Source organism: Anas platyrhynchos, chromosome 18 (assembly GCF_047663525.1).
Source record: "Anas platyrhynchos isolate ZD024472 breed Pekin duck chromosome 18, IASCAAS_PekinDuck_T2T, whole genome shotgun sequence".
Classification (NCBI taxonomy): domain Eukaryota; kingdom Metazoa; phylum Chordata; class Aves; order Anseriformes; family Anatidae; genus Anas; species Anas platyrhynchos.
In genome coordinates, this window is record NC_092604.1 from 13,877,833 (window position 1) to 13,887,304 (window position 9,472).

Here is a 9,472-nt window from a genome sequence, read left to right on the forward strand (position 1 = left end):
AGTGCATAATGAAGGTGCATATTGTGACATAAATTAAAACAGGCAAGTGATGGGTCAGCACTGCAAAACATTACACAAAGACAAATCACCAGTGAGCCCTCGACAATGGCTGTATCTCATTTACAATTTTTCGAGTACATTTTCAGATTGTGAGGGAACACGGCTAGGTTTTGTTCATAAATGGCATGCCATCATTTATTTTACTGCCTCATTTGAATATGATGAATACTGTAGCCCTTTATTTGTTCACAACAACCAAATAATTGTAGATCCGTGGGTTTCTGGGCAATTAATCACATTTTTTTTCCTCCAACAATCCACTATAAACATGACATTGAACAATAAAGTACATTAACCTCTGCTTTGCACAAAAACTTTGCTTATTTAAGCAGCGCAATGGTATCGGCTCCCGCTCTCCTTCAGGACACAGCCAGATGTGCCGGGGGTGCCGGGCCCCACGGGACGGCTCTGCCCGCAGTCCTCTGCCCGCCAGGACATCTCTGCCAGCGTGCGGCACTGGGACATGGGAGAGCTGACCTCGGCACTCGTGGGCTTCGCCAGGAGCGGCACAGCTGCCACCATCAAAGGCATGGCACGGCACAGCTCGGCTCAGCACAGCTCGGCTCAGAACAGCTCAGCACAGCATGGCTCGTAATGGCTCGGCACAGCTCGGCACAGCTTGGCATGGCACGGGTCACAAAATCTCAGCACAGCTTAGCTTAGAACAGCTCTGCACGGCATGGCACAGCATGGCTCAGGATGGCTCGGCACAGCTCGGCTCCGAACAGCTCAGCACAGCATGGCACAGCAGCACCTGCCAGGACTGAAGGGATGCTCTAGAGCCACCGAAATTAGGAAAAGAAAGAGGGGAGAGATGTGTCAGGAGAGGAGGTAGAAGTGATGTGACCTGCAGCCTCTGCATCACCTGGCGGGAGCTGCCTCCCCAACCTCCTCCCTGCCGGCAGCCCGGGCCGCTGCCCATGCTGGGACACGGGGACTGTGCAAGGCTTCTCTGCGTGCCTGACGAAGGCTGCTCCTTCAGCTGTGACCTTAATTACAGGCAGGATCACTTCAGTGAATTTCTGACTCCAAAGAAGATGGCCAAAAGCTTTCCAGTGGTATGGATTTCCTCTGTTTTCAGGGAAAAAAAATCCCAGATTTTTCTGAAATGAGAAGGCCATCTCAGTGCACAGCCCAGGCTCCAGCTGCCCCAGGCTGTGCCACGCTGCCCACGACAGGACACTTGTGCTGTGGCTGCCAGGTGAGGCGAGGGCCCCGCTGCCCCTCTGCCAGTGGTGGCACCAGACCGAGCCCTGGCTGAGCCCCGGAGGCTCTGCAGCACCTGCCAGCCCAAGGCATGGGGCTTGGCCCCAGTCCTCCCCACAACACTAAACCCAAACATATTATTCTTCCATGTTCCTGTTATTTTTAGCATTTTCAAAAATCCTTTTTTTTTTTTTTTTTTTTAAATCTACCATCGGGGATAGAGCCTGTCTGGAAAATATGTGAGTGCAGCCACTGTTAAGCCATGAAAAGCAGCGACTGGACCGTTATCTAACACTGTTGTAAGGTTACTATTTATCTAGAGCAACTGAAGTTGGCACTCACATCTGGCGCCTGGTACTTAGTGCAATTATTTATGATTTCCACCAAGATTTAAAAGCTCATCGCCGGCCTTGTAATGCAGTAACTGATTGCACTGCTAATGTAATTAAGAAAAGATTATGATGTCCACGTGGCACACCAGATGGTGGCATTCATAGCAATCGGCACACACAACTGGCAGACAACTGCACAAGGGCAGTGAGGCTCAGGCAGCTGGAGCGCTTCGTTTCGTGCCACACGCTCAGGGAGGAGGGAGGCTTCAGCCGGCCCGCGCCGCATGGCACCCGCCCCGGGCACGTCCCCGGGGGCCTGGCACCGCGTGCCCTGTGCCAGGCAGCCCTGTCCCCCGCACCGCGGGGCTGCGCTGGGGTCCTGCCCGGTGGCTGCACACGGCTGCTGCTGGCGCCTGTCCCCGCTCCCTGCCCGCGCTCTGCGGGGCTGCCAGCTGGGCCACAGGGCAGAAAGCAGGCGGCGAGCAGCGCCCACAAGTTTCTGAGAGCTTCCCTCATGTTGCCCCCCCTGCGGGAGGTGGCCTGCTCTTGCCAAGTGGTGCTGAATTTGACTTCTGGAAATGGAGAGTGCTGCCGCGTGGCCTGGAGACCTTGCCCTGGACAGAGACCCTGCAAGTCTCCTCTGACGTCCTCACCCTTGCCGGGATGCTGCGCTCCATGTGGGCAGGAGAGGCTCCTCTGGGCACTGCTGGGCACGTTATGCAGGATTAATGCCCATGTGCTTGTTGGACCTTCTGTTGCAGAAATAATGCTGCAGCTTTGACTTGCTTCCAGCAGGGCAAAGGAGAAAGCAGAGTTAACATTCAGTTAGAGCACGGGACTGTTCGCTCCCAGAAGCTGTAATGCATGCAAGGAGCTTGTGTCACCTAAAGCCCATCCAACATTGTGCGTCGCCTTTCCTCGCTATTGCGTGTGAATTTAATAAAGTGGCTCTGACTCATTCGCCCTCCGTGGTGCAGCTGACATAAGTAAATACGCAGGCTGTAACCTCACTGGAGATTTTATACCATCTGTATTTACAACATGAATATTTCAGCAAATTTGACATTTTGGAGACTTCTGTCTTCCAGGTTTAGTGACGACGAGTATCTAGGTCAGGAGTGCCGCAGGTTCACAAGCAGCATCCTGTCAATAATTTAATGCTCTGAGTGCTAAGCAGCGTTAGCAGGACGCACTCCGTCACTGCAGGGTTTGTTGGCTCATTGAGCTGACACAGTTTTGAAGCAACATAAAAACAGGTTTTGATCTCTTGCTGTTGGCCTCTGCCTGAAAAGCATAAAGCAGGAGGCAACCCTGTGGCAGCTATTCTGCTAATGTCACCGTAATGTGGACGCTGTTTTACTGTCACTTTCAAGATGAAAACAGAAGCACACCGGGCAGGGCAGGATGAGGCATCTCATTTCTCAGCCCTGCTTCCTACCACCGGGTGTGAGGCGCGTGAGGGGAGGCAGGCCGGGGGAGGCAGGCCCCTGCTGCCAGGGCCTGGCGCTGGCGCTGTGCAGCCCCTTGGGGGGCGGGCAGGGGTGGCCTTGCAGCGCCCCAAGCTCCTCCAGGCCCTGCCCGCAGCATGGTGCCGTGCCCGGCTGCTGAGATGCCAAGGGGCACCTCGCCGCTTGGGTCCCGGCCGAGCCCAGAGGTGGCTCACGGGCACGGGTTGGGTTCTCCAGTTATCTTTTCTCTGGAGAGCAGCAGGGCACCCTGAGCACGGCTCTGTGCTCTGTCACAAGAACACCTGCAGCCCCAAGCTGAGGATGATGCAGGTGTGGAGCCCTATGGAGCCTGATGGCCTGAGTAGCCCCACCTGGCCCCGCAGCTGCCCGGGGCCACGAGCACATTTAAGCCCAACTCTGTGCCCACAGCCTGTTTAAGCTGTGTGCTGTATGGTGCTGGTGTTCTGCTGTGGACCATGTTGTTCCAGATTCTGGCCTGTAGGCTGGTGGCTTGGCCTCGTTCCTGCCTCATCCCCATGGAGCTGACCAGCAGCAGGACCTGAGCCTGACTGTAGGTTGGTTTCCCAGCCTGAACTCCGGCCTCGTGCCATGGATGTGTGTGATGGGCTGGTGGCTGAGCTTGGCTGCATCCCACTCAGGTGCTGTGAGGGCTCCTGGCCGGGCTCTGCCCTCAGTGCAGCTCCTGTGCCTCTGTGCGCATGTCTGCGGTGCTTGTGCTGCTGCTGCTGGGAGCTCTGCCCCTGCACCGAGGGCAGCTCCTCATCCTGCAGAGGCTCTAGCTAGTGCTGCCCTGGGCTTCCAGGCCAGCACAGCACTGGTGAAACCATTCATCCCTCCCTTGTAGGCAGTGTGGCACCCACAGGATGAACAGAACAGCCAAGAAACAAAATATGAGATGAGCTGATGCAGTAACTCCCTGATTACCCAAAAGATGGAGGACTAGTGTCCTACAATCTGACCTTCAATAGAAAAAGAAAAAATTCTGTGAGTAGACCTTTCTGACTCAGCTGAGACTTTTTTCTTTTTTTTTTTTAATGAAATCCTGCTCTTGAAGTATTTGCACTGAAAAAAATATAGCACTTTCCATATAAAAGCTGTGCTTGGCACAAGGCTCTTCTCAGATAGAAAGGAACTGGAGGAGCCCTTCTCTTTCTCATGCCAGCTCATTATTGTGCTGTTGGAGCACATTATAAACACTGGAAGGAAAGTGTGTTTTCACAATGTGTTGAACCTCGCTTTGGTTAACAAGAAATTGCTCCCAGCAGCAGAGGAGGTGTCCTGCCTCAGAAGTGTTGGCTCTGTGCAGATGTGCTTTGAGGGAATCACGTTCATGTAATTGTGGAACAAAGACCTTAAAACTTATGTAGGAATAAACTCAAAGCTAGAAGGAAATAAAATAGGATGCCAAATCATGTATTCAAAGAATAGTTTCTCGTTAGTAATGCTGGAGGATCTGTAGCTTCTACTATCACATGATACCCAACCTCTTGTTCAGCAATGCAGAACTGTTTGAGGGAACTGATGTGCTTCATTTTGGATTCATCTCCCCCCTTGTAAGGATTGTTCAGTGTGTTTTCCTAGAGGAATCCTACAGATTGTTTCAAGTATTGGTATAGATAGAAGGATATTAAAGCAGGTGCTGAATATGCAGCCGTTTCCCTGCTGTCACTTCAGTGTCTGTGTGGTGGATTGTGCAGGCAATTGTGTCATGGGGATGCTCAGAAACACTCAGTGGGGCCAGGACCATGGTGAGGGGCTTAGGTCTTTTGTTTGGTTCCCTGTTTCTGAGCTCATGCCCCCATCTCTGGTTCTGAGCCTCAGCTGTGTAATCTGGCCAAGGCCTGCCCACAGCTGAGGGTGCGGCGAGCCCTTGGGGAGGTGACCTTGTGCCTGGGGACTGCCTGAGCAGGGCTGGGGAGGCTCTTGCTGTTCCTGCTGGCTGTTCAGTAAGGATATCTTCCAATTTTTCTGCTCTCCCAGTGGTACTGTAATTGTCCAGTTATGACCAACTTTGGCATCGTTATGCACGCTGAATGCTGTCAGACGGATGAGAAGCTCGCTGGGGTGCTAATATGCACAAGCTGCAGTAGCCAAGGAGCCAAGCAGCAGCAGCTAATGCTGCCAGCTGGCCTGGGAATTGTGATGATGGGAGCCAATGCCCTCTGAAAGGAGGGGATGGAGCCTTTGGTGGCACCTGGTACTGCTGTGCTCCTGCTCACCTCACAGTGGCAAGGAGCAAGGCTGGTGGGTGGACTGGAGTTGGAACTAAGGGTATAAGTTCTTTGGCTGCAGCTTTGTAACCAATGCGTTAATTATTTGTTTAGGAAGAATGAAGGGTGCTGGCTGTGGCTCTGCTTTGATAAGTTTAAAGATCAGAACCATGCTTTTGAGGTTCTGTATGGCTAAATGAAGGGGCTGCTCTTAGAAAGTCTTGCAAAATTAGCTGAACTGTGTCCGACTTACTGTCACTGCCTGCTAAATGTTCACCTATTAAATTATTCACCAGCATTCCTTTATGCAAACACCAGGTCATCTGAATGCTGTTGTCTGCCAGCATGTACCTGGGACAGCAGTTCTGCATCCACAATAACCACTAACCATGGCTTTTCCCTGCACACATCCCCATGGAGGACTAATTACTGCACTGAGCAGCATGTGCTGAGTCCAGCTCCCTCCTGTCCCTCCAGTGGCCATAGGGACACCCCAGGCCAGCCTCGAGCCTGCACTGGTGGGCCCTGAGCAGTGAACGGCTGCTGCAGTGACCTGCTCCTGCTTAAAGGAGAGGGCAACTCGTGCCTGAGGCTTTACTCCTGCTTCAAGGAAGCCCTGGCAATTCCTGCCCTGAGCCAAAAAGCAAGGTATTTCATCAGAGAAGGTTTGCAAAGAAAACATTATTTCCCCAAATGTGTTCATCATTCAAAATCATTCAAGCAAAAGTCTCCATCTTACTGTAGCTATTATTCATAATCTGAAAACCTGTGTGTGTGGCAGTCCTTGGTAATTAAGCTGCATAGAAGTGTTTTTTTTCCCTGATGTTTGGGTGGAAGAGCAGCTTCAACTCAGTCCCAGGGTGTCTCTGCAGAACAAATGGGGCTGGTCCTGGCTGTGGGGGCTGGAGAGCCCGGTTTCAGTGCTGAGCCATTAAAACAGCAGCACAAACTGCTCGCTGTGCCACCCAGGGCTGCTTTGGCCTGGAAGGAGCTGATGGAGGTCCCTTTTCCTGAACCTCCTTTGGATGAGGAGTGCCTTGAGCCTGTTTCACAAGGGCAAGGCTAAACAGTTGCCCTGGCTGTGGCTGTCACTTGGTGCTCTGTAAATCATGATTTTGTTGTATGTGGGTGTACCTTAGTTCCTAACTGATGTGGGCTATAATGCAGTGTCAGGGCTTGTATTTGGAAACACAGCACCAGTGATATTTAGTAGTGAGTAGATGATAAGAAAGCATGCAAGTTTGAAAAACAGTACATTTTCCTGATAAACTGTGTTGCAAAGTGGATCACAAACAATGGTTCAGAGCAATTAGCTATAAAGGATATTTTTAATAATGTTCCAGGCATTACTCTCATGTGTTGTTCCAGGTAGTGAGTGTACTTGCAAACAACTTTGTAAATGTGCACGGGGTGGGACTGGAGGGAGTCAGCTGGCAGGGGGGGAGCTGCCTCCCCTGTGGGGTCCTGGACATGTGCTTGTGGGTGCCGGTGGGATGCTGCCTGTGCCTCCCCTGCCCCATGGCCGGCTCACCCCAGGGTGTCTGGCAGCCTGTTACAGGGGGCAGCAGCCTGCAGCTCTGCTCTGCGCAGCTGGTCCCTGCCCCAAACCCAACAGGTCCCAGACCTTGACCTGGGGCAAGAGCACAGGGGCTGGCCCAGCCCATGGCCAAGCACCCTCATGTGGGGTGGGGTGGGGTGGGGGAGCCCCCGATGCCCTGGTGACTGGCTGCCCTCGCTTGGGCTGTCTTACTGCCATATGCAGAAACTCAGGCTGTCCCTGTGGGGCTGCCATTGAGTAACTGACCCTGTGGCCTTTCCTTTAATTCAGTGAACTATTTAAGCATGTGCTTAAAATTGAACATCTGTTTTAGTGCTTTGCTGACCTGGGGCTAAGTGAGGAACTGATAACACTAAATAGTGTTTTTTTTTTCTTCTGTATTTTCCTTCTGTATTGAGGCTCCTGCATGAGCTGCGGTGTTGCCTTGGGAGCTGCAAAACCAGCACGAGTGAAGGAGGGGAGTGAGCTGCCCGCTGCTGTTCTGAGCAGACATCCAGCCCCCAGCAGGGCCTGGCACGGGGGCTGTGGGACTTGTGCCTCCAAGCAGCTCTGTCACCAGGTAGGACAGGAGCCAGACCTGAGGGACAGGTAAGGACACCTCACATCGGTGAGCAGAGCTGTCAGTTCTCCATGCATCACCTCTGCGCTGATGTCCTGGCCTGAGGAGCCCTTCCTGGTGTGCTCATGTCCATAGTACGCAGGTATCATAGTGCACAGTTACTGCTTGTGTCCTTGGCCCTTGGCTTGTTCATGGCTCCTTTGGTACTGCTCTAAGAAGGTTAATGCTCATCATTGGAAGCAATCACTGGCTGAAGTGGCATGTTCACATGCCTTTTGCACTTATTGATGCTTTCTGTTGGCTGCGTGGGGCCCTGAGGTGCTGCCTGCTTGCTGCAGCAGCATTCAGCACTGCTACAAGAAGCTTTCTGTTTTTAAGGTTAAAATACGATGGGTCCAGTCTGTTCCAGTTGTATATTCTCCAACAAGTGGCTACGGTGACAGCTTGTCAGGTCTTTGTCCTGATACTTGATGAAATGCACCTCTCCCAGTTACCCTCCAGTTACCCTGGGAGTGCCTGGGTACAGCCTGAGCTCGCCCCAGACCTGCCAGCATGGGGCTGCAGGAGATCAGTGGCCAGGCATCAGTGCTGCAGTTGTGCTGTCCGGAAATTTATGAACAATTCATAAATGTGTTTTACAGACAGCTGTTAGTATGTTCTGAGCAATACTCATTCTGTCAAGGAAAACTAGTTACAGGGTTATAGCCAGGCCACTTAAATATTATGATCCATAATATATAAATAGTGGGCTGAGCGCTGCTGCTGCTTTGTGCTTTAAAGACAGGCCTGTGCATTCTGCCCGGGCTCTTGCAGTCCCATACCAATACTGTCTGCAAGCTATGTACTCGTAAAGACACTTGGTGCTTCTAAAAATCACCCCTTGCACCCTGACCTGGGGTCACGGCATGCTTACAGTTAAGCTGTGTGCCACCAGGCTGTCTGGCTGCAGGTGGAGGGGAAGGGGGGGCTGAAGATGTGCTGTGGCTCAGGCAGACCTGGGAGCTGTGCTGTGGGCTCAAACCTTGGGCTGTCGCTTGGGGTTTTACTTTCATTTGCCCAAAGACAAAGATATGGGGTGAGGCGTGCCTTTTCCCTGATGGGCCTTGCAGGTGGGTGAGCACAGCCACAGCACCTTGGTAGCAAAGCACAGAGCTGACAGAAGAATAGGGTGGAAGTTTCAGTTTAGAAATGTCTCTTGACATCGTGCTGTCTTTCAGCTGGTGTTGTGCACTTCCTCGGTGTTGTGGCCAGACCAAATCAAAATGGACAGAAGAAAGTGTCGGTGCAGCAGCAGTGGGGAAGTGGAAGCTCCTGCTCTGCTGGAGCAGCTCGGAGGAGCCGGGGCTGCAGGCCTGCAGAGCGCCCGCCTGGCTGCCCAGGAGCTCTGCTCACCACGTGCAGCCTGGCCTGCAGCAGTGATGTGCACCAAGGTATGTCAAACGGCCAAAACAAGGAGCTGCTCTAGTAAACTGTACTCCTCTGCAGGGAATACTACACAGCCTTCTTGAATAAGACTAAAAGATTAAACTCAAAGCACAATGAAATGCAAAAAATGCTGTGAAACCTGGTGGGTGGTCTTTTTTTTTATTACAGTGAGCTCCTGAAATATTCCTGCATTTCAGGATCATGTCACTACCTGAAATGCTTTGCGATCTCCTTATTAAAAAGCAACCCACATGCATCCCAGTAGAAGGCAGGTGTCTGCTGCAGAGCTTGCAAGTCTTCAAAAACCTGCCCTGGCTGGGTTGTTTCCTCTAGTTAAGAATTTGCTGTGATTTTAAGAAGTGGTGTTTCAGCTCTGTTGCTGTTGACCTTCAGCCAGGGCAATGCAGTGCCTAAGGCTCTCGCTGTCTCTGAGGATGAAGGTTTGGTAACTACTGGGGTTCCTGGCAAACCCTGCCTGGGAATCAGAGATAAAAGCCACCCAGAGCCCTCTCAGGACGCAGTCTGTGCTTGTGCACTTCCCTCACTCTACCTGTCAGTTGCTATTCTACAGGATGGACTCATGGCAGGGAGATGTGCATTGACAGCTACGCCTTTCCCAGTTGCAGAGGTGCCTAAATTAAAACCTCCACAGG

General features: G+C 52.2%; 1 long non-coding RNA gene across 1 annotated transcript; it reads left to right on the forward strand.

The window, feature by feature from the left end:
- The first annotated feature begins 2,964 nt into the window (after window positions 1–2,964).
- LOC110353577 (uncharacterized) lies at window positions 2,965–8,957 on the forward strand. The gene is made up of 4 exons (XR_002404265.4): window positions 2,965–3,621; window positions 3,912–4,051; window positions 7,234–7,536; window positions 8,612–8,957. It is a non-coding gene; the product is annotated as an uncharacterized lncRNA (long non-coding RNA).
- Window positions 8,958–9,472: the final 515 nt, after the last annotated feature.